The sequence below is a fragment of the Triplophysa rosa genome, linkage group LG23, assembly GCF_024868665.1.
Source record: "Triplophysa rosa linkage group LG23, Trosa_1v2, whole genome shotgun sequence".
Taxonomy (NCBI): Eukaryota; Metazoa; Chordata; class Actinopteri; order Cypriniformes; family Nemacheilidae; genus Triplophysa; species Triplophysa rosa.
Genome location: NC_079912.1, coordinates 15,235,926 through 15,261,551, shown reverse-complemented (window position 1 = coordinate 15,261,551; position 25,626 = coordinate 15,235,926). Strand labels below are relative to the sequence as shown.

At 38.9% G+C, this 25,626-nt stretch overlaps 1 protein-coding gene across 1 annotated transcript in view; it reads left to right on the top strand.

Annotated features, from left to right (window-relative positions):
* The window catches only part of dpyda.1 (dihydropyrimidine dehydrogenase a, tandem duplicate 1), a 154,578-nt gene that overhangs the window by 28,764 nt on the left and 100,188 nt on the right, over positions 1-25,626 (top strand). Inside the window, 5 exon segments of the mRNA XM_057322035.1 lie at positions 2,232-2,314; positions 16,198-16,320; positions 22,929-23,124; positions 23,556-23,630; positions 23,943-25,120. The gene's annotated coding sequence lies outside the window, so the exon portion shown is untranslated.

Below are 25,626 nucleotides of genomic sequence, written 5' to 3'. Positions count from 1 at the left end.
AAAAATAAAAATCACAAAATATTGATATGAGGTTTCACAAGGACAGCGACGATATCTTCATGTTTTGGAAAGTGCTTGCATACCTCAAAACAAAAATACATGAGGTAAAAGCCACTTCATTGTAGAAGTGAAAGTGACCTATTAGTCAGATATGGTGACCCATACCCGAAATGTGACCTCTGCATTTAACCCATCCAGAGAGTAGTGAACACACGCACAGCAAGTGGTGAACACACGTACACCCGGAGCAGTGGGCAGCTATCACTGCAGCGCTCGGGGAGCAAGTAGGGGTAAGGTGCCTTGCTCAAGGGCACCTCAGTCGTTACCCGCCGGCCCTGGGAATCTAACCGGCAACCTTCTGGTCACGAGTCCGACTCTCTAACCATTAGGCCACGACTCAAAATGTGAGGCAATGTTTGCCCTCATTATTATTCTTACCCCGTATTAACAGAAAGGGAGATTTTTGAAAGAATGTCAGTAACCAAACAGATCTCATTCCCCATTGACTGCCATAGTATGGAAAATAAATACTATGGGAGTCAATGGGGGATGAGATCTGTTTGGTTACTGACATTCTTTCTAAATATCTTCCTTTGTGTTTACCAGAACAAAGACATTCATGCAGGTTTGGAACTACTTGAGGGCGAGTAAAGGATGACAGAATTTTCATTTTTGGGTGGAGTATCCCTTTAAATAAGGTTAACGGGATAGTTCACTCAAAGTAGTCAATGTTGCCCCAGGACCAGTGTTGGGCAAATTACTCTGAAAAAGTAATTTTTAGTTACTAATTACATATTCAATAGTATAATTAGATTACTGTAGAAATAACTCTCTCCAAAAAGTATTGAATTACTTATTACTAATTACTTTTTATTTTCTACATCAACCTTGATTAGTTAAGTGATTCAAGGATAGACATGAAACGGCTCTTTTAATTCATTCAAATAAATAATATAAAACTACATAAAGTAGTATTATTAACTGACCAAAGTATCACAAATGTGAGAATTATACTGTACGTTAAAGCATGGGTTTTAAAGTTAGACTTTGAATTTTGATGTCAATTCCACTATTGCACACACATATTACACACAGTATTTAGTTTAATTACATCAGAAGTAACTGTAATTAAATTACAGTAACTAATTATTTAGTAACTAGTTACACCCAAAATGGCCCAGGACTGTTTGACTTTTCACATTCTTCAAAATATCGTATTTTGTGTTCAACAGGTTTGGAACAGCTTGAGGGTGAGTACATAACAAAATAATTTTCATTTTGGGGTGAACTATCCCTTTATTTTTTTTAAAGAAAGCTCAGTTTTTTATACAATTCTTTGGTCAGGGAGTTTGTGATTGATGTGAGCTGTCAAAATGGGAGTGGGAACCAGCTGTCACCTGTAAACTGAATAGATAAAAAATTGTTCACGTTCAAGTTTACTGTTGTAATCGCATTACATGTTACTGTAAGTTTAAACACCAAGAAAAGCCAATCATGCCGCATAGCTCGAGCTTGATGCCAGTTGCCAAAACACAGAAAGGCCGAAATCATGTCTAATCCAGCCCAGTTTAAAGTTATTTAACCATCATAGTTCACTCACATGTTCATAAAATCTGTATTAATGTTTTTTTTTCTGATGAGCACTGAGAAAGATATTTGGAAGAATGCTTGGAACTAAACAGTTATTGGCCACCATTGACTACCATAGTAGGAAAAATTACAATGATAGTCAAAAGTGCCCCAGAATTGTTTGCTTTCCTACATTCTTCGAAATATCTTCTTTTGTGTTCAACAGAACAAAGGAATTTATAAAGCAAATTTCCAAACTATGACTTATGAGTGAGTATGTTTATGATGTGGTGCATATCTGGAGTTCTGGGAAATAGTGTCTGTTAATAATTACCCGAATGTCCAACAGGATTCATTCAAACCCCGCACTTTCCTTCAGGGGTCAGGGGGCTGAAGAGGCCGATTATCATGACAACTACAGTCCAATCCCCAGAACGCTTTGATTCTTTATACAAGCCCAGGAGTTATCCGTGTCATATCTGATGAATCACGCAGCACAATCTGTGTGAAAGCGTGGAGTGCGTTTGTCTCGCTGATGATGTGTTGAGTAGGTTACGTTCAAAGTCTGCCTAACAGTCCTAATCAATGAGACGTGTCACACACACACAAACATCCAAACAGCACGCCCCATGTCATCTCATTTCTCTTTCTCTGTCTTGCAGAGCTGCATGAAGCTGGAGAACAATTTTGACGACATCAAACACACGACTTTGAGTGAGCGCGGAGCACTTCGGGAAGCGGTGAGGTAAGACCAGGTCACTATGGCAACAGTCACAGATGTGCCAAGGACCAATCACTGGTGGTCGGTGGGGATTGGGGGGGAAGTCATTCTTCATTATTTGGGGAACAAATGAGTTTATCGCTACCGTTCGGTCGGCCTCTCTGAGGTATTAATTTGCGCGAGGAGAAGGCCTCCCTCGGGGGTAGAGATCAGCTTTATGGCGACCACGAGCAAACTTCGCTTGGCTAACCTGTCAGTGTTTAATCTGACTCTCTGGAGCACGATGTTTGTGAGCTTTTCTTGCCGTTCGTTATTGTTGTCTTCTCTTCGGTTGTCCTTGTTAAAGCATCACAATTGATGTAGCTCATACGTAGGGTTAGTGGTTGTTGATGTATTTTAAATAAAGCGGATGACCTGATTTACCTTGACCTAGTTAGCGTTTACCTAGCAACCCCATAGAAATGGACTTTAGCAATCACATAGCAACACCCTAACAACCACTCCATGGTAAGTTTTCCATGGGTCTTAAAGGGATAGTTCACTTAAAAATGAAAATTCTGTCATCATTTCTTCACCCCCATGTTGTTCAAAACGCTTTCTTCTGTGAAACACAAAAGATATTTTGAGAAATGTGTGAGTGGTTGCGTGTCTACACAATACAATGGAAGTCAACGGAGGTCAATGGTATTTAGTTACTGAAGTTTTTCAAAATATCTTCTTTTGTGTTTTGCAGGAGAGAGAAAGGCCTCCGCCACATGTCTGATGTAGTTCAGCTAGTTGTTCATCCTCTTTCACGTTCTCACAAGCCTACAACTTTGGTTATAAAGTAACTCCACAAGTGACTATATTTAAGTCCTATATATTTAAAAAATAATAAGTGTATTATATTAATTTCTCATCCACTTTTATCTCGCTGATTCACAGTGCAAGAATAGATTTATTGAGCAGTGTGTTGAGATGACAGAACCTGGTGTAAAACTCTCTCCTAATCTGCTTAACTTCATTAGAAGAGATAGAGGTGGATTACAGTGAACTGAATGTTCAACGAATCTAATTCCAAGCAATATTTAAGCAGCTCACAGATAAATACATTATCAGAGATGCACAAACAGCATCAAAATAGCATGTAATTAAATTCCCTTTATGGAAAATTGTCTGTTAGTCGCTGGGATTGTGAATGTAGACCGGGAGGATACGATAACAGACGTATACGATATAGGAGGTGCATGCAAATCTAAAAAAACCTCACCAACAATCTAACCAATCAAAACCTATCAACCAATTAAATAGGCCTACTTAGTTTTACTGAATATTATTTTTCAAAGTTATATAATGTTTTAAACAAGTTATGCAGAAAGATTTCTTTCTTCCTTCAGATTTCTTAAACACTAAAGTGAAAACTCAAAACTCCTAATGAGTGTATATTTATGTATAAAAAGTGACGACTCTGAATTCTGGAACCGTGAATTCGACTAAACGCAGATCTGCTGAAACCTGCCCTACACCTAAACACATGAATATGCATGTTTGTCCGAGTTTTGACTCTCGCAGCGCTTTAGATGTAAGCTGTTGTTTGCTTGTTTGGGATTTGCAGGTGAAATCAAATTGAAATGTGGTTTTGTCTCATAGGACTTATCTGATGTCACGCTGTTCACCGTTTGCTGCCCGCCGCGGCTCACCGGCGTAAATTCGATTTTACCTGCTAATTAACAAGACAAAAACAGGATAAAAGCAAATATGATTAGAAATGCAAATATAAAAGGAGCTTATAACAGACCCTGTCGTAAGGCGCCAGGGTGGCGGAGGTGTGTGTTCAGCTTAGATTGGTAAAGATGGAAAAGGTTCCTTCCCTCAATTATGTGTGATCCAGGGCGTTTGGTGTATAATCACTGGGAAATAAGCTTGCGACATGACTTTAATTGCGGAAGTTAACAAGGTTAGCTACACTTCGCCAATTTCACGCGGCACGAATCAGACCTTCAGAATGAATACCCATAAACCTTTTGGCCAAAAACAAGTGCAGGAGAATAAATTTAGGCAATAAGGTCATTAATCTCCTGATGGAAATGTAAACCCGTCAGAAGCTCTTCTTATCCTCTCCAAGCTACAGGAAGCAATATAACATAGCTTAACCATTCCTCTCATGTGATCACTTTTCTTTCAGGCTGGATGTGATGTTCTGATAACTTTTGGCTTGTTAGAGTACAACTTTTTATCTAACGCTGTGATTACTGGTTTTCTTGCTTAATAAAAAATACACATTTTATTGGCAGCCGCATAAACCAATTACCTGTTTTATACTTGTTTGTTTGCTTTGACGTGCATGGGCATTAACCCATACAATCCTGTTTTTGAACATGATTCAAACCAAGGTTATTTTAGTTTACTAAAATTAAAACTTTGAAAACGTTCCTGTTCATTGAAATCAAATAAAGTATTTTTACTTAAGTCAAGGAAAAATTTAAACGTTGCCTCAAAAACAAGTTTAAAGCAGTAAAATTATAATAATAAACAAAAACTAAAATAACACTAAAATAAAAATTCATTAATCTTATATAGCGACATAAGAAATAACCAATAAATTATAAAATTTCAAAAGCATATACCAAAATTGCTAAAACTTGAACTAAAATGAAAATCTAAAAATAAAAGCTAATTTGAAATATTAATAAAAACTAAAATCAAAACTATAATAACTTCAAGCTAAGGAAACACATTTCATTTATTTATTTTATATATTTATATTTGTTTAGATCTTTTACGTGTTTATTTTTGACAGGACAGTATAGATATATGACAGGAAGTACATGAAAGTTTTCAATGCGGAAAATAATGTGTTTCGTCTTGTTTTGCAATACATAATTCTTAAATCAAGGTACATTTTCTAAGATATTAGGTCTTATTTTCTTTAAAAAGTCATCAGAAAAGTTTATGCGTTGAATAATTTAAAAATGTCTTCCAATGGGGTAAGAACAAAAAACTTGAATTAAGTTTTGCCTCTTAAGTACTTAAGCCTACTTCAAATTTGTTTTATTTTTTAAGCATAAACATACTTAAAGGAGCAATGTGAAGATTTTAGCGGCATCTAGTGATGAGGTTGCAAATTGCAACCAATGGCTCACTCCACAGCTCCCCCCCATTCATAGCACTACGGTGGCTCTCACAGAACTAAGATGTCGTCACGTTCTCGCGTCTTTGCTGAAGGAGATAACGTATTTATGAACCCACACTTCTTTTTTAATGAACCCGCAGTTTGTCCATTTAGGGCTACTGTAGAAACAACATGGTGAATTCCATGTAAGGGGACCCGTGGTGAATGTAGATAGAAATAGCTCATTCTAAGGTAATAAAAACATAACACTTAATTTATGTAAGGTCTTTATACACCTCTGAAGATTGTTATGTATAGAAATACATAGTAAGCAAACAGGCAAAATCTTGCATCTGTTTCCACATCCTCTGAGAGTCCCCAGGTGATGAGACGGGCAGGGAAGGTGGTCTCAGGGGTCACGGTGAAGGTCAGGGATACGGTGTCCAGATGAAGCATTAGTTAAGGGGCTAATGAATGCTCAGTCATGCCCCCTGCCTCGCACCCCACAGCGCCCCATATTATTCAAACCTCTCTCTGTCTCTCCGGTGTCCGATCAGTCAGCGGAGCCGCATCCGCTCTGTCAGAGCGCTGAGGGATGGCCGACCGTTACCTTAATGCAAGCTTATGACTCACGCGGTCACAACGACGGTCATCTGTCTACGTGCTGATTTGCTGCGATTGGCCAGCGGACTACGCGCGGGTGCCGTTAACCCCTCTCCCTCTGACGGGGAGAGATTGATGAACCTGGCTGGGGGTAAACATTGCCTTAAAGCATCTCCACACACATGAGTAGATATATGAATTTCAATAGGATTTCTAATGGCCCGGACCTTGAGAGGACTTTGGGTGACCTTTGTCAATGCATTGTAGTGAAGAGGTGATGTATTCAACCCCCCTCGAGCGCAGGGATTAAGGCTCAAGTTTTGCCTTTTAAAATGGGTCTTTGCAGTTTTTCTGAATTTTTGTTGTAAATAAATGGAATTTATTAGAGGTACTAGGTTTGGAATGAGTAAATAATGAAAGAATTTATTTTTGGGTGACCTGTCCCTTTAAGAACAGGCGTTCTGTAACTTTCCTATCAGATTTATGCTTTTAAGGCCGAAGTTTTCAATCCGTCGTTTTTGTTTTTATTTTAAATGAATGCTTTGGTGTTGCCTCCTGTGTGGAGGTGTGTGTGTTATCCTTCAGTTCACAGTGATCAGTGAAGAGGTCATTTCTGTATTTACCTCTGCTCATTACCGCCAAACTCGTCCTGATCCCAGGTCAGTTCATTTAAATCTAAAACATCCGTCTTTGAAGTTTAAATGGTGCATCACCTCTGGCGAAGACTATTATCTGAAAAGTGGTTCATAAAAATATATATACAGATAGCTTGACGTGTTCATAAATACAAACTATAATGTACCATCAGGCCCGCTCTTGTCGGGCGCTCTCCGAATCCACTTTAATTGGTTAAAATGCAAGTGTCAAAGCAATTAAGTTGACAGGTGAATCTGTGCAGTGGGCATGTACGTTTAACCTCACTCGTCCATCCTGACAGATCCTACACACTCACCATCTACGTGTTGCCATTGTAGCCGAGCATTTCATTCTGTTGAACTTTTAATACGTCGAAAGGGATTTTCTTTGGATGGCTGCACACTTGAAAACTGTGTAAACAGTTTGTTTCATCCGAGCAGGCTTTTTATATTTAGATTAGCTGTGGCTAGATTAGGATTGTCACGGTTGACACCTTTTATCGAGAACGACAGCTTTGAGTGATGTGTCAATCAAACGCATATGATCCCTTAGGCTGAGATTTTACACGCATGCAGCACTGGCACACGCCGGGTCTCTCGCTCTTGATTTTTCAGTCTGCTGTGCTTGCAGCTGTTGGATATCCCCCTGATCCCGGGCAGAACCAGGCCGGGTGGTCTTGACAGTTTTGACGGCTGCTGTCCTAGCTCTCGGTGCACAGAGTAATCTCGCCTCACCTGCCGCTCTCTCACCACCTGTCCCCGGCCGGGCTGCACTGCTGACATCATTAAACCTGCATCCAGATGCCCGTAGACCCACACAGCTGCGTCTATCAGACAGATTCACTGTCTGTGAGTTCTTTCTTGAGTTTATAAAGCAATAGAGCGATTCCGATACGTTTAGAGGGTGCTTAAGATTAGTAGCTTTATATATTTCTTATAATTCATTATGCCACGTGGCTGTTGAATGCTTCAATCTGATTGGTTGACAAACGTTCTATGGGGGTATGCATTAGTTTACTTTCAGTAAATGCACACCTATGAAGGTGTTCCAGGTCTGCTGACCGCATTACAGTTCCATATCACTTCGCCAAGTTTCAACAACAGAAAGGTGATAGTGTAGCCTACAGGCCATCTCCGCACCCTGCTCTTGATCTGACGTTTATAATGTCAAACTTTACTGTTAATGGAAACGTGTGCGGTTTCGTTTCAAATAAACAAAGCATTTCAAAAACAAGAAATACATATAGTGAAATCGAATGAATAAAATAACTAAATAGAAAAACAAAATGCATTAATAAACACTGATAGCCTACTGGTTCGTTTTCCTCTTCATGCTTCTTATAACCGATAACAAATGTAATTTGATAGACCTACTCTTTCAAAAGTTTGCTGCTGAAGATGGAAACAATACGAGGATTAAATCATTTATTATCACTGGCTTAGCTTTACTGTCACATTACTGCAAACGCGTAGGTGTGCGCGCGGTCTCCGTGGTATAAGCGGAATAATTGACTCCGGTTCGTTCAATTTTTCGAAAGTTAATGCACACCCAAGGTTCGCGCTTCGCGTCGTGGCCGCATTACCACCTCGGGGTGTGCATTAACTTTCGATTAATTGAACAGCCCGTCGTCAATTATTCCTTACTTATTTTTGCTTGATGCATATTGGTTTAATCTTTTTTCATTGTACAAGGATGCTAATCCCATTGTTGATATGCAATTTTTTGTTATATCCATTGGTGGAAGTGGTTGAGATTCACTAAGGGGCTTCTATTGTGGACATTTGTATTTATGTTTTAAACTATAGATGCTTTATGCATTTTTGAAATGTGCATGGTGTTTAGGGGCCATTTAACAGATAAAAGACTGAAATCCACTTCATTTTGAGGTGGACCTTGAAATTTACTCCTTGGACCCCGTTCCCCCCATTTCTAGCCCTGGTTATATAATTTATAATGACATAATATGTAATTTAATGTACATGGTGATTAAAAAGTATTGTTAATGGTAAGACAGTTCTTGTGGTATAAAGGTGCGTTTACACCAAGAACGATACCTGTTAAGATAACTGCAATGATAACTACAGTAGCGTCTATACCAAACAATGATATTGTTATGTTTATTCTAAGCTTGCATGCAGTATTTCATTTTAAAATGTGCCATTTAAATTTGGATTTTGATTGACTGTCTGTGTTTTAATATTCATGAGTTCGTAAAAATTGCTCGGCAATGATCCCAGCGATATCATTCCTTGTGTATTATAACTATTGTTAAATGGATCATTATCCACCATTCTCATGAATTAAGAATAATTTTTTTAACTTTATAGTTATCGTGCTTGGTGTGAAAAGGCCCTTAAACTCAACACAATCTCATGGGAATTCAGGACAATTTTACGAGGTGGCTAATTTGTATGAAATTATGCAATCTTATTCGTACGTTTTAAAACAATTTGCTTTTGCGCCAGTGACGCTAGGTTTAGGGGTGGGCTTAGTGGAGGGACTTAAAAGTATTGCTTTTTTACTAATAATCATAGGTTTTTGCACGATTCACATCGTAAGAATTTATACGAATTAGCCACCTCGAAAAATTCGTACGAATCCCATTGAGATTAGGTTGAATCTTGTTGTTTGCTCAGCGTAGGTCATGTTTAAATTTTTGGCATTTTTCTGTTTTTATTTGATATGATATGATTGGGAAGGGGGGACAGGAACGCTAACCAGATTCAGTCTAGTGTCTACCATTTGTGAACCACAAACTTTCCAATCTGGCGTGATACATTTTCATTATACGAGCTGCGCCCTTATTGGTTAAGCCAGAAATCAAGACTTCTCAAACTAGTTTTAAAACCCCAAAGCGGATGAGTTCACACTCTTTGTTGAAGCCAGTCAATGAATCTCAGTTATATTCATCTCCGCACAATAAACTTGGATAGGAGAGGGTATTGTACCACACAGAAAGCAAAATACCCAGAGCTTTTTTTTTCTAGTCCCGATTGCTTTCAATGCCGTATTCAACTGGGTTTTTAAGTCCTTTGTTGGATTCCTAAAACAGGCCTGATTAAAAGAAGATAATGTTTCCCGTATCTCCAAGATTATGAGCAAAATTATTAGTTTCTTCCAGAAAAAGCGAAGAGCTAAATCTGCGGCGACAACTAATTCATAAAGGTAAGCAATCATTAAAATTGCAAATCCTGGGAGGCCCGGGTTTTATTGAATTGTACTTTTCCCCTTGCCGCCTCGTTTTAGTTGAGATTTAATGAAAACAATGAATTAGGAGACTAGCTACCTGTACATGCTAGAGCCCACAATGCAGTCATCACGGAAAGCACCGGAACGCCAGATTATTACTCTTGTGGAATGATAAGAGAGAGGGAATAAATCAAGTCGCGGTGGTCTGCTAATCAACAGCTCCTTTCATTTCACCGGATTATGTTTTTGGAAGGGCAATAAGAAACGCAAAGGAAACAAAGGAGAAATAGTGCACGCATGCGATTGCGTTAAAGCTCGGAAAAGCCCCAGCGCTGTATCTAATGCACTTCACTGCCAGGCACTCTTTTCCCGAATGACACTCTCAAAGCCCAGCTGAATTGCTGTGACCTAGAGCAATTCTTGAACAAATAAGATTGCCTTTGTGTGTGCATTATTTTCTGTTGACATTTGCTAAGCACTTGGGCTGCTGGCCAGGGGAGACGGATGAGGGTCTAAAATGTGTCTGGATGTGCCGTGTCTTTAATGTTACCTTGGGAGGAGAAAAAGACAATGGCATTCCTGTCCGCAGCCGGAGCGCCGGGGTGTCAGAGGACGGAATAGGTTATTTTATTCTCGTTTCACCCCGTTTTTCTCCCCGAGCTACAGTTTTTGAAAAGGAGAGGAAAATCTCGCCAATCAGCTGAAGGTGCCCTCTCTCTCGCAGATCAATTTGATCTGTTAGGTTGCATTTTTATAAATGCATTTAGATGTTTTGGCCTCCCGAAACGGCTCACCTTCGTGGTTTTATGTTAACGTTATTGCATTTTTTCTCCCAGAAGTTCACTTGTAACGTTAGTCAAGGTTTCTCACAGCAAACGATTCTTTTAGTTTTACCATTTACCATTTTTCCCCTTCTCCCTGACCCTCAAGCGGGCTGCTTTTTCTGCTTTTCCTTTAAGACCTCGAAATATAAATGGCCACTTTTATGATTTGTTAACCTCTATGTGAGTACGTTTATGAGTAAAACTTCATGCATGTTGATGTTAAGCCATCACAATCTCATGGCGTTTTTTTATGAATATGTACTGTATGTTTTAGTAAGTTCACCCAGGGATAGTTCACCCAAAATAGAAAATTCTGTCATCATTTACTCGCCCTCTTGTCATTTTAAACATGTATGACGTACTTTCTTCTGCAATACACAAACGAAGATATTTGAAAGAATGTTGGTAACCAAAAACTGTTGGGTCACCATTGACTTCCATTGTATGGACAGAATTCTAGGGCAAGTCAATGGGGACCGATGGTTTTCTGTTACCAACATTCTTCAAAATGCAGAAAAAAAGCCATACGTGTTTGAAATGTCAAGAGTAATGATGACAGAATTTTGATTTTGAGGTGAACTATCACTTTGAGTGATATTAGGTTTAGAAGCTCGGCATTATTGCTTCATTTTTCTTATAAATATACATTTTTGTACGAATTCTTACCGGTTAGCCACCTTGTAAAATAATTATGAATTCTAGCGAGATTAGACTGGTTAAGATGTGTGGTTATCGACGTGACCTATGAACTAGTGATGGATGGATGGATATGTTTCTCGATTGCATTGGGTAAACTGGAGAGGTAGCTTTGATTTGTGAATGTCAGATGACTAGTATCGACCAATTTTATTGCAGAAGATGAAAGAAAATCCTGTTTTTCATGCTATGTCCACTAGAATCCATTTCAAAATTATAATGTATTAGATGAACATAAAGCCGAATACGCACCAGTGCGTCGTTTCATGTTTTGCAGGTGTGTTTTTAAGCTACATACAGCGCTGGTCGCAACAGATGATGCATCATTGATTTGAACGAGTGCTTTTTCCTTTACAATGAGCGGAGATGACGAAGAGAGAGAGATTTATGCGAGTATGGCTTTATGTTCCTGCGGCTGCTTCATGTTCCCTCTCTGTATTAATCATCTGTGTGCAGATCAGAAGATGCGATAGGCCCGGCATCCTCAGAGATCAGACTTCATCTCACCGGCGTCTGAGAGTGCATGTGTGTGAGAGAGCTCAGTCCTGTCAAACCCCTAAACCCTTTCCCCGGCAAAGAGTCCCACAATATCCCTAATCCTTTAGGCTAAGTATAATCTATGAGCAAATGAAGGAAAACAGGTTAAAACGAATGTCAAATTATGATCAGCCTCTCTGGTTTAGAAGAGGGGGGTCGGCGGTTCTGTGTGGTCCTTGGTGGCGTGGGTACCTGGCTTCTGCACTACAGTAATTACCCCACTGTCACCCCAGTAAGTGGTATTAATGGAAGCCTCGTGCACTCTAGTCCACAGCGAGCTTTGAGAATTGTGAGACTGGATTATTACAGACGTTCAGATGTGTGTGTATGTGAGTGTGTGCGAATCTCAATGTGCAGGTGGCTTTTGAAGTGCTTACGGGGTTTTGTATGTTCGGTGTGTTGTGTTGCCTGAACAGAAAAAGGAAATCCTGTATTCTTGTCTTGTTTTGGGTAAACCTGATCTTGACCATACATGTTTTAAAAAGCGGCTAAATGAAGCTGATTGTTTTTAGAATTTTTTTTGTGAAGAAAATATGTTTTACTTGCATTGAACAGCTTTTTGATTTTAAGAAAAAAAATGGAAGTTCTCTTATTAATTCTGTTATTTACTCACCCATTTGCCATCCCAGATGTATAGCCGTGAGGAAAAGTGAAAAGACTACTCCAGTTTCGCGTTTAATCCGAATTTCTCTGTGTATTATCAGCATGTATTGTCATTTTCAGTCCAGCTTCTGTTGAATTTCAACAGGAACAAATTGACATTAAGTCACCCAACAATGTGAATGACTGGGAGAATGCAAACACGCATGTAAACTGTAAAAAGCTTATTCCATCATGTATTTATTTTGGATCTAATCCCAAAATACATGTAAAACATTCAAGATCTGCAAACATTGCTTCTTTTTTGGTGTTTTGACCAGTTTGTCATTTTTCTGCAAATAAGAGCAAATAAAAACAATATTTTCATTTGGCATTTAGGAGAAACTAGTTGAAATGAATTAAACAAAAATGATCATTTTACTTAAACGTACCTAGAAACAGTAAATTTTGAAAAACTGAAAATAATTCAGTGGTCTCTTTGTTTTTCTGTGTCTGTATATGACGTTCTTAACGTGAATACAAACAAATACAGTATACTCATTTATATTTTAAATTTGTGTTAAAATTTTATTTTTACTGTATCTTCCTTTATGGGAATCAAAATGATGAAGAAAAGCGCATCATGAAAGAAATCCATTGCATTCCAGTGGGTTTAATAAATATCTTCTAAAGTGAAACAATGTGTTTGTGAGTGAAAGTTTTTAATAGTTTGAGCTTATTTAGTGAAATGGAAATGTAAACAAACAGATCCAAGCGCTTTAAGGGATTCTCCACCCAAAAATGAAAATTCTGTCATGAATTACTCAACCCCAAGTTCCAAACCTGTATATCTTTTTTTTCTGTTGAACACAGAAAGATATTTGGAAGAATGTTAGCAACTGAGATTTCTGGGGTATTCAAAAAATGGTAGTCAAGGGTGCCCCAGAACTGTTTGTTTTCCTTTATTCTTCGAAATATATTTTTTGTGTTTAACAGAACAAAAATATGCGATCATTTTTTTCTACTATGGTAGACAGTGGTGCCCCAGAAATCTCAGTTGCTAACATTTTTCCAAATATCTTTCTTCTGTACAACCAAACAAAGAAATTTATACAGATTTGCAAAAACTTGACAATGAGTAATTCATTTTTGGGTGGAGTATCCCTTTAATTAAATTATGGTGGCACAAATCTTATTGGTTCTTGTGGGCCCAGTAACTAGTTGTCATATAGTAAGACGTGCAAGACCCAAAATATAAATTTAGTACCATATAAGAAGATAACACGATGGCATTTTAACACAAAATGATGTGTTGATATGTTCAACTGAAGAAAGTCATAAACATCTGACATGGTATTTATTTTTGGGGGAGCTATTCATTTAAAGCAACATTTGTGGTGGACGCTTAAAAAAACAGTGCCAGATGTGGCCAGTTATGTCCGTCTGTCCTGTGTGGCTGTAATAGCAGTGCTTAAAATGGTGACATTTAAAGATCTGCATATACTGTATAGCATGCTTTCAATACTGTACATCCACCCTTTTCGCTGTGCTCATTGTAAAGGAAAAAGCACTCTTCCAAATGACTGATACATCATCTGAAGTCATTAGTGTGCTGAATTTTTAAACAGCTGTGTGTTTGTAAAATGTGAAATAATGATGGTGAGCCACAGTGGCACACCCCCGCCCTTCCCAGCAGCCCCAGTCGGCTGCCTTCTGTCACACGCCATTCACATCCAGAGGCCAAGCGTACCACATCCTTTCTGATTGGGCATGAATATTTAATTGGGCGTCTCCAAATGATCCTATTTGTCATTCAAAACTGGTGTGTCATGAATGCCGTTTGAGTTGTAGTCGCTGGAAGAAAATTCCTCGGGCGCCAAACCGGCGATTGATTTCCTCTGGGTGCCGTAGAGCGTTTGTAATTGGATAAAATGTGGTGTTCCTGCGGGGCGGCGCTATAAAGTTCTCACTTTTGGCTTTGGAGTCTGTTCTTACTGTAAAAAACTTTGCATTGTATTTTGGTTTTCAAGTGTGATCTGTGTGTATTTTTACAAGTTTTTTAAGTGTGCGGACGCACCGCGTCAAAAGAACTGCCCGAGCAATCTGAACATAATGCCCTTCATAACCAGTTTTGCAAACAAGGTATGCTTCAGGTCCTATTTAAACATATTTTCGAGTTTTGGGGCAAAAATATAAAAATATTTTTATATTAAAAATATTTTAGAGTGCATTTTGTTGTGCCAATATTTTATATTATGCCCCCCGTAAACAAATCAGTTATCAATATTTATTCAGGGACGTACAAACCCAGTTACAAACAGGAAACCAAATAAAGCAAAAGGAAAAACTATTAGCTAGCGCATCACCTTTCATATATTTTCCCTTACGTTATAGGTTCCTAATATAAGATATATGACTTTCATATCTTTTGTATTTTTGTAGGAAAAGGCATTTTTATTATGGTATTAATGTTTACATTTCAAATGATATGAATATGAAATGTCATGTGTTTTTTCTTTCTGACTGTAGAGTGCTCTTGAATTGATTAGATTTTCTTTTTTCGAACAGGCTGCTGGGATTTCAACCGGCGTTATAAGTCCTATCTTTTATATATGTGTGTGATGCTGTCAGGATCAAAGCAAAACGAGAAGTTCATGTAGTTGAATTGAATAGATAAAAAAATCCTTGAAAATTTTGTCTATTGATAGTATGACTGTGACCATTCAGAGTGAAAATATAACTTTATGTAATGAAACCAAAAAAAGCTGTTTTTGCATTGTTTTAGGTTATGCATTTTTCTTATTGAATATTCAGCTCGACTTGAAAATAAGTCACATTCTAGAGGTCAAATGGTTTGTATAAAAGCTTAAATCGCCTAAAAGAGTGTACGCCCAGATCACACAAGATTTCACACCTGAGCTCTTTGTCAGGCTGACAGACGCCGGCGTCATAGCCGAAGTAATGCGACATCTGTGCAGAATGCGTCTGAACCGCCGCGCTGAACTTTGAGTTATGCTTTTAATAAGAGTACTGCTGTTGGATGCTGTGAATTATTCGCCGGCAATAATGAGTTTTTGTGCTCGTTTGTTTGACTTTTGTAGGGAACGTTTTAAAGCCGCGCTAGGCCGGCTCTTACAAATGCATCCCGACCGCGCATTCGGGTATCAGTCATTCATTCCAAGCGGGAAAAGAGACTCATACAATCAGCATTTGAATAAGGCCCTCGCATTTAACACGCGCTTAGCCAGGAACACTGCGTCTCTGCGCCCTTGTTCTGTCAAGGTTTTCGTCGTTCTGCACATTCTGTGAATTTAGAGAGCGCTGTTGAGACGCTCTGGCCTTAATTCAAGGCTGTCTGATGAAGAGAGATGTTGCTCCAACCTCTTGCTTTTCAGAGCGAGGACTTCCTTTAGTCACATGTCAGTCAGCGGGTGATTACTGTCAGAATGGGGCTGTTAGACAAGATGTGAGCGAGGGTGAAAAATACCTGGAACAGAACCAACCTGAACTAACCTTGTAATGCGGCGTTATCACAAAGTTTTCTTTCTGCATGGCTCGTACATGACTGGAATTGTAGATCATCGAGTTCTTGATCACTGTCCGTTTTACTTTTGTAACGGGATGCATTGATGTGTGAAACAGGATATTTGATGGGCAAAGGGGTGTAGGGTGGGCACAAATATTTGTCATGGTCAATATAAGGCATCTTCGAAAAAATGCATAAACAAAGCTTTTGTGTTTCTGTTTTGCAGAATTATTATGAGGCGGCTCGGGCGATTCTCTCTGACAAGCCGTTGGGTCTGACGTGTAGAATGGTGTGTCCCACATCGGATCTCTGTGTTTGCATTGGTGGACTACAGCAGTTTGGAACTGAGGTGGGGCTCCGTTGCAAATATACAATATTTAATATTTGAATGATTTCATTGGATGGATACGATAGAGAGTAACAGGGAGTGTAAAAAAATAAATATATACAGTATAGAATGCAGTATAGCTTAAAGTGAAAGTTAACAATTCTGCCATCATTTACTCACTCTTTTGTCATTTCAAACCTGTACGACTTTCTTTCTTCTGCAGAACACAAAACAAGATATTTTGAAGAATGTTGGTATTTGAACAACGGCCGTACCCATTCACTTTTAGTGTATGGACACTGTATGGCTTTCCTGTAGCTCAGTGGTTAGAGCATGGCGCTAACAACGCCAAGGTCATGGGATGGATCCCAAGGATAGCACATAATTAGAAACAAGTGTATAATATAATGCAATGTAAGTCGTTTTGGATAAAAGCAAATGTAAATGGACACAAAACCAATGCAAGTCAATGGGTACCGCCATTGCCCGGTTACCAACGTTCTTCACAATATCTTCTTTATAGAAAGGTTTGACATGAGAGTGAAAGAAGGATGACAGAATTGTCCTTTTTGGGTGAACTACCCCTTTGTCACAACATCAGACTTTTACTACACGGTTACTGTGGCCAAAAGTTTGTAACCAATGTGTCTCATAGCTGATACACGAGCAGAACGAATTTTTGTGTAAATCGTTCGTAAAGTCGTTCTAAGGTAATTTTCGGATTCATGACGTTGTTCGTATTTTCAAAATGTTAGTTGGTACGAAATGTACACCTTCTCCATACCACGTGTAAATGGTGCGTCAAACCCAAAGTTTTCGAGAAGGTCTGTTTTACGTGCAAATTTCTTGGAATTTACTCATATATTTACAGATGTTTCATGAATGAGGCCCATTGTGTTTTTTTCTGAATTGTACAGTACATTTTAATTGTGCTTTTTAAATAAATTGAGATTTAGATTGCCAAATGCATCTATATACTGTAAATGTAAACAGGAAATTATTGGGGACAGAAGGGATGTTTGTCAGATTCAAACTTATCGTTCCCATATAGGCACCATAGCTCAAGATGTCAGGGGCATGTGCGCTAACTGCGACATCACAGCTCCAAAAGACTCGCAAGGAGAAAATCATTCCCACCATCGCGATTATGTTTCCATTTGATTTTCATTTCCTTATCTCCATATAATGAGCTTTTACAAATCAGGTTTTAGTCAAACTGAATTTGTATTGTCATTTTGGGGGCTTTCCTGAGTGAAAAACCATGTGTGTGCCGTCAGGTAGATGGATGGACTGAATTTTGAGGGAAATTTGCAAGTAAATGAGTAACTCATTGGATTGCTTAAGGGTTGTTTCTCCTAAAAAATTCTGTGGAAGAAGTGTTCCCTGTCAGAATAGTGTGTATTAGTATCAGTCAGGTGTGTTTGGATGCTGTGGTTCATTCCATGTTTCGTCGGATAGCATGTGCTGTCATGAAGAAGTTGGGTGTTGAGTTAAATGATGACAGAATTTTTACATTTCTGCGTAATGTTCCTTTAAGATGCAGCCTTTGGAAAAACCAAAGAAGTGGCTGATCTTTCATGTCAAAAACGCAAAAAAATGATGAACCGCATTTCATGTTCAGAGGAAAAACGAAAGAAGCGAGCAGGGAGTGCTTTAAAACCATACGGCGAGCACATTTGCAGTAAATAGATCTGTGAATAGACTTGCTTGCTCTTCTTGTGCTTAAAAGATACGCTGTTAAAGTAAAACTTGCTAAACTTGTTTGGTCATCCTTTCCGTCCTATGAAAAGAAAGTTAAAACTTCAGGTGTGTTCAACTTAGTTTTGTGTTTAATTTTGCTGTGGAGTTCTGTCGCTGTCATTAATGTGGGCGTTATGCGGCACAATGTTGAGTGCAAATGAATGATTAGTTAATTAAAGGAATAGCTAATTAAAGACATGACAATGTGTGGGTTTGACCTATGATTCTGTTCATGTGTGCTCTTCATAAAAACTAATTTAAACTTATCTGACAGACGCCAACAAACTCCATTTGTTGGCGTTGGTTGTTCCTGTACTGAATGTTCAACTGGCATATGTCGGATCATGAAATAAATAAATAAAGAAATAAAGTATCATAGTGAAATAAAGCACCCAGTTATATTCGTAAGTAACGAATAGGTTAAAATAAGTTTTGATTCCAAGCATCCTAAATCCAACAGGCAACTTGGAGGGATAGTTCACCCAAAAATGAAACCTGTAAAAATGTCTTTGTTCTGCTGAACACAAAGGAGGATATTTGGAAGAATGTCAGTAACCCCCCCCCACATTGACTCCCATAGTATTTAATTTCCCTACTATGGTAGTAAATGGGGGGTGAACTGTCCATTTAAATTATTGATGTTTTTTTGTCGTTTTTTATTTTTTTTGCAGAATTCATTAATTTTGATATATATTATATTGTGCAGCCGTACATACTTGTACAATGTAGTTATTTTAGATTCTGGGAAATAATATTTTTCTGGAACCAAAATTTTCAACCTAAACTGTTTTCTGGAATTCAACATTTTCACAAGCAGAGGACGAGTCATTTATTCCCATTCAGACATGCGAGTTGAAAGTAAATCAATTATTTCATTACAAAAGAAGCATGCATGTTACGATCTTATATAACAAACCTCTCGTGGCTCTTCTGAAAGCTTCAGGGTTTCTCGTGAATGTACATGAGAGCAATCTCAACAAAGAATGTGATTTAAAAACCGCTCGCTCCTACAGTCTCTCGCCTGAGGGTTTATTTTTCTTTACCTTAAGCAATTTGTTTGCAATTCTAACAGGCTTTCAGAGGTTGTGTGTTTTTTGAAACTGATTTCTGGGAGCTGCAACTATTAGCACGACAGTTCATTTCCACCCACCTTTGTCACATGACCCCACCTGTTCCACACCATCACCAAAGGCTAAAAAAGGAAGCGACGTGGCATGCTAAGTTTCATTACCCACTGACAGATAAGAGGAGCAATTACAAAAGCCTCTATCGTGTGCCGCCCACCTCTGCCGTGACTTATTAGACATCTCTGTCTGGGTGGCACTTCCTCTCTACTTAAATGTGAGAGGTCAGTCTGGTTATCGAGCCGATAATTAGATAACCTGAGAAAGAGCGGCTATATCGCGGCCCACCGTCATTCAGTGGCCGCTCCTGCAGTCGGCCTGCAATCAGAGATAACTTGGTGTCTTTTTTCAATTACGGGAGAGACGCGGAGTTGGTGTACAGAGGAGGAAAAGCACATTAGCATCTTTAGAGGAGTTTCATTCACTCCCACATCTGTGCCAGAGGCGTGCCAGTTTCAGTTTCTGTTTGCCCTTAATGTGTTGTTTAAAAAACCTCAATGCTAATTATCTTTTCCTCCTACCTTTACCCTTCAGATCGGACTTTGAACTTGTGAGACTAATTGGCTTTTATGGAAGTAAAAGTTTTAAGTACTTGTTTACCCCAAAATGAAAATGGTCATTTTTTTACTCAACTTTAAAGGGGGCATGCAACGGTGTTTCATGCATTCTGACTTATTTACAATGTTAAACTTGCAGGCTTCTCATGCTTAACATGGTCAACTTGTCAAAAAACGAGTTGGACGTATGACGTAGTATTTCTGTGCTTGATACACTCCCCCAGCACTCCAACTTGTTTTGGAAAGTTTTTTATAAGTCAGTTACGAAACAGGGATCCTATTCCTTTTATTGGGCAATTCTCCTGGAAAAGCACGGCGAGGCGAAAGAAAGAGCCTGCCCACGCGCCAACCGACGAGCGACCCGCTTACCATCGAGATTGGCTGCTCTGCGTCAAGATTGGCTGCGATGTGGGCCTGCAGCTGCAGCTCGTTTATCTTGCGATAGTGAAGTTTAGTTGTGTCTGTTTGTTCACGGCATTTCAGTGATGGATGTTACATAAACGGTGGATATGATACTGGATTTGCAGATCGTTTGAAACTGATAGATGGAGCGGTCCCAGCGTTAAAAGATACCGGCCATGAACCGCATGCGGTAAGTGAAACTCAGTCATATGTCTGTGTTTTGTTTACGCACGTGCATAATGTAAACAACAAACTTATAGTGAATCAACAGTTATGCAGGGATAATGTACACCCCCAGGTGGTTGTATTTTTCCGGAAATAATCGTACCGCTGTATCTCCCATTTTATAAATGTGATCAAACCAAATATTCTTCGAAGATACGAAGTATGCAATACTACTCTATAGGTACTCAAGATTAATATGAGATTGGCAGAAACTGCGTGTGTTATGGCAGCTTTCATAGTGAAGCCCAACTCACTGTACGCTTTCATTGCATATGAATGAAAAGTGGTGAATATATCAACCAGGCTGAATAAGCAAACACTATTTTACCATGAAATTATCGGCTGATAACCATACCTGCTATTCTGATTAATGAAAATACATCAAACACCTGTTTGTGCCAGTTCCCATTAGGGCTGCAATATATATATATATATATATAACGTATTGAAATATTGCAAATGTGCATATAGCAAAAACCGGATTATTAACTATAAGTAATTTAAGACTAGCATGCAAATGTTAACGCCTGTGTGTGCATGAGTGTGGAAGATGATCAGTGATCTGAAAGAATGTTAATCATGGATGTTGGTTGTATTCATTACAGTGTTTAAATACAATTTATCATTTCAAATTAATTTGACAAATTATAGTTCAAACTTAAAGCATTATCATATTGCATAGAGTAGATCACATTCTTAAGCAAGGTATTGCAATACGTTTTCAGTATCTCACAACCCTTGTTTCAAATTAGCGTTCTCATAATATCAGATTTTCGCTTCACTATTATCGTGGTCAAAACTCATTACGCAATGTTATCACGGTATCTAGTTCAACTCCTTACTTTTTAAAACGAACAAATAATGCTTTCAGTCAAATTCATCTTTAATTTTATTTTGTGTTTTCTCCTTTTTTTGGCCAACAAATCGCACTTAAAATTCGAGTGTTACGTTAAAGAGTTTGAAACCTTACAGAGTTTTTGGCCCTTAAGGCAAAACTTTAAACGGGTGTGAATTATTTACAATATTATCATATGTGTATAATTATCACGATATCACTAGGCCGTGACTGTTAAGATCGCGGTTATTGACAATATCGGGATATTGTGACACCCCTATTTCCAATGTGCATTTTCTGTTTTATGGTGTTTGACAAATTGTTTTAGCATTTTTTACATTTTAATGTATGTATGTATGTATTATTTCCTTTATTTCTATATATCAGCATAGTCTATAGACTCTTGACTTATAGAAAACCATTAATCCTGTGATTCCTTTTTTTGTTAGACAAGACGTTTTATATTATTACTGCTATTCTGGTTTCTAGAGCATCACGTCAGTGCTCTGCTGTCACATCTTTGGAGCTAATGTTCCCCAGGCACCTTTTACCTCTGTGAATACTGCCACGCTGCTTTTCAGATGTAGTCCTAAACCCATCATTCAGATGAAGCCATGCTGATCTCTGTAGAGACGAGATCGCGCCTTGAATTGCCGCATTGCTTGTTTCATTGAAACCGCAATAATATCACAGTCTCTTAACTGCTCTCAGGGATTATTAAAAATGCATTGTCATGTAGCAATTTGGGCTTCACAGTTCATGAAACTCATGAATAACTGTATTAATACCACCTATATTGTTGCCTGTTCAGGCATAGTATTGTATTAACAATGCAGGCTTTTACGTATGGATCTGGCTAATCTTATTAAGAAGACAAAGCATCAGCCCTCCCGTTTTACAACTTGTAATGGATATAACGCCACAGGCGCCTCATTAATGCCTGTTTGGATAACTTGCTGTTTTTTTATGTATCTGCTAACTATCTTTATGTTGATGTCTTCATCTGCGTCGAATGCGAGAATGAATGAGTTTCTGTAATTTCTTATTTCTTTGTCCCCTCATTTAGTTCTTGTTCTGAGGATCTGAATGGCTTTTTTTGAGGCGCTTTTGTCTTAGCGCTTCTGAGTGGGCATTGGCTTTTATATTCATGTGTGTAATGGATTTGTTATATTTCCTCCAGCATATTAGGAGCATTTTGGACTCGGTGTTGGTGTTTGTGTACTGGGCAGACTATCAAAGCTTGTGGTGTATCAGAAAGAGTTTCTTAATGGAGACATTAAGCAATTTGGATTGGAATGCGATTGTTGCCTCTAAATGACCATCAAAGTAATATGGATGCTGGTTTGATAGTGTTTCTTTACTAGGATAAGAAAAGCAAGATTGGATTGCTTTGTTCAACTAGTTGTAGGACCATGCTGGTTAACTAGTAGGACTGATCAGCAAACAGCTATGCATTTTTTTCGCAGAGATTTTACATTTACAAATATACAGTACATTTATAGGGATCCTATATAGGGATATACATTTGAAGGAATATTATTAATTGATTAGTAATTGATTGATCATTACAATTATTGATCAATTAATCATTAGTACCACCAAATGTATATGGAGATCTCCAAACATCAAGTCCACCTTGTACCAACAGCTGGAACAGTACATGATGTACACTACAGAGTTACACGTTTGATTGATTGTTAACAGCAGTATTACATGAGTACTACTGTACTTTTTACATCTATACAGGTATTCAAGCAAATGGGTGTTCCTCAAAAAAGGAATCCTGATCTCCCACCTCCGGATCAAATGCAGGAGACCTACCACTCGAAAATCGCTCTGATTGGCTCTGGCCCCACCAGCATCAGCTGCACCTCGTTCCTGGCTGCCTGGGGTACGATGACATCACTATTTTTCAGAAGCAGAAGTTCATTGGAGGACTGAGGTGTGTAATTACTCCGACCTGCGGTTCATGCTCAAAATTCTCATCCTGTATCTAAGCCGGTCCACTAAAGGGCATTGTTGATCCGGCCAGCCGCAATCAATATGGGGCACATTGTAGAAGGTCAGAATAATTAATGAATGTTCTCCGTAATTGGGAATATTCATCTCTCAAATGCCGAGTTGGGACGAGGTTATCAATTACGTGCTCTCGTATCTTCACTGCTGTTTAGTCTAACCAGCATGTCGATCGCACGCAGAGGGTCTTGAATGCCCAATGCGGTAGAAGAGACTAGAAATGAGACCCCTGGCATTTCGACCACCCCAACCGGAGACCCCAAAACAGAGAGCATTTCAGAGACGGAACTCTCGTCTCTTTGAGGAACTCCTTTTATCTGTTTCTCGGTTCATTTTTTCCTCTCTTGTTCTTCGCAGCTCTTCCCGCAATTCCGCCTGCCGTACGACGTGGTTCAGTTTGAGGTGGATTTGATGAAAGATCTGGGAGTCAAGGTAATGAAAGCCATCTCACCCCCAATCCTCTTCTCCGTGGCCCCGCGCACCCCCGCCTGCCCCCTTTGAAGCCGGGAAGCGCAGGGGTCTCGGAGAGGCTCAGTGGCCCAAATGTCAGCCGCATTAATAAAGAACAATTAAAAGTTGCATTAGGGGTGGCAGACGGCGGCGAGGCTGCACCTCAGGGCTGTGTGCACTTGTCTGTTTGTTTCCTGAACACTTCAGCTGCGGGAAAGGGCAATCAATAGTCGTCATCCGGCACACCTGCTCAGGATTCATTTCACACAGGAAATTCTTTTTTCCATTCTGCAGAGTTCCTGGAGATCTAGAGATGATGAGATGATGAGGAGGGGGAGAGATGACACATTTGCATGGCCCTTCAGTTCCTATAAACAGATACAGGAGCGAGGGGAGTTCATGTTTGAGCTCTGAAGGACGACAGAGACTTTTTAGACCGCTGACACAAGAAGGATTTACACACGCCCTCCTGTCATGCTAAAAGACACGATGTTACACTTCTTTCTCTGTTTCTTTCCCTTCATGTCATGCTATTATATTTCTCTTTTTCTATTTCAATGTATCTGTTTATCCTTCCTGTGTGTATTTGTTATTTTTTCTTTCCGTGCCTCTTTGCTTTCTTCTTTCCTCCCTCTCGTTCTTTCTTTCTTTCTTTCTTTCTTTCTTTCTTTCTTTCTTTCTTTCTTTCTTTCTTTCTTTCTTTCTTTCTTTCTTTCTTTCTTTCTTTCTTTCTTTCTTTCTTTCTTTCTTTCTTTCTTATCCGTTTGTTGCTTGCTTTTGTTTGATATTTTATGTTACTTTCAGGTGTTGTTTGTTGTTTTTCTTTCATTTGTTAGTTCCCTTTGTTACTTTTGTTTATGTGTTTCTTTTCTTTGTCACTTTCATGTGTTATGTTGTTGTTTTTTCCTTTTATTTGTTAGTTTCCTTTGTTACTTTTGTTTATTTGTTGCTTTGGTTGTTTTTTGTTTTTCTTTCTTTTGTTAGTTTCCTTTGTTACTTTCTTTCATTTGTTACATCCCAATTTGTTGCTTTCTTTTTATGACCTTACTTGTTTCTTTCTTAAAAATTTTTTTTTTCTTCGTTTCACGTTTGTTTCTTTAGTTTCTCCTTCCTCTATTCGCTTTTTTCTGTTGTATTCTTCATTTTTGCTCGTTTATTAATCTGCTCATTAGTTTTTTTAATTGTTCCTTCCTTTTTCGTTTTTTCTTTCAGAGAACAGAGACTTTCTCACCAAGGTTTATCGCTGACACGAGAAGGATTCAGAGGCGCCCTCCCACAATCTCAGACAGACATGATTTTACGCGCCTTCAAATGAGCTTCTCGTCTTTTCTGGGGCTTTTTTGAGGTTTGCCGCTATTGATATGCCTTGTTTGAACTCTCTTTCAGATCATCTGACAGAGGACTTGGCCAGGATGAAATGATGCTCCTCTCGCTAAAGGAGGAGGGATACAAAGCTGTGTTCCTCGGAATTGGTCAGTTTATATGCATTTTCACGCTTTGTCTTGTTGTCTATTATGTGGACAGGCAACAATATACAATTTATGTACAGGAATGAGGTAGAAAGGCACATTTTCTCTCTGAAAATAGTCGGGGCCTTCATGTCTGTTCGATAATAGCTGTTGATGATCCACTTGACAATGTCTCCCCCTCTCCCACATCTCACCCCACACCCCCTCCCTGAGCTGCTGCTGGTTTGACGTGCTGAACTAATAGCTCACGGTTGGACTGCCCACCGCTGCTCAATGGAGCACACCATGCTTTCTCCTCAGATCCCTCTGCCCTGTTCTTATCCCGCTGAGCTGTTCCCAAAGCATCTTCTCATATCAGCTGAGCCCAGGACAGAGTCCACATCCTGCTCGGCCAATAGGAGCGAGACACAGAATCATGAGCTAGATTTAAACACCTTTCTGATCGCTGTTTCCCTGTTTCTTTCTTCCTTCCTCCCTCCAACCCTTCCTTTCTTTCTTTCTTTCTTCCT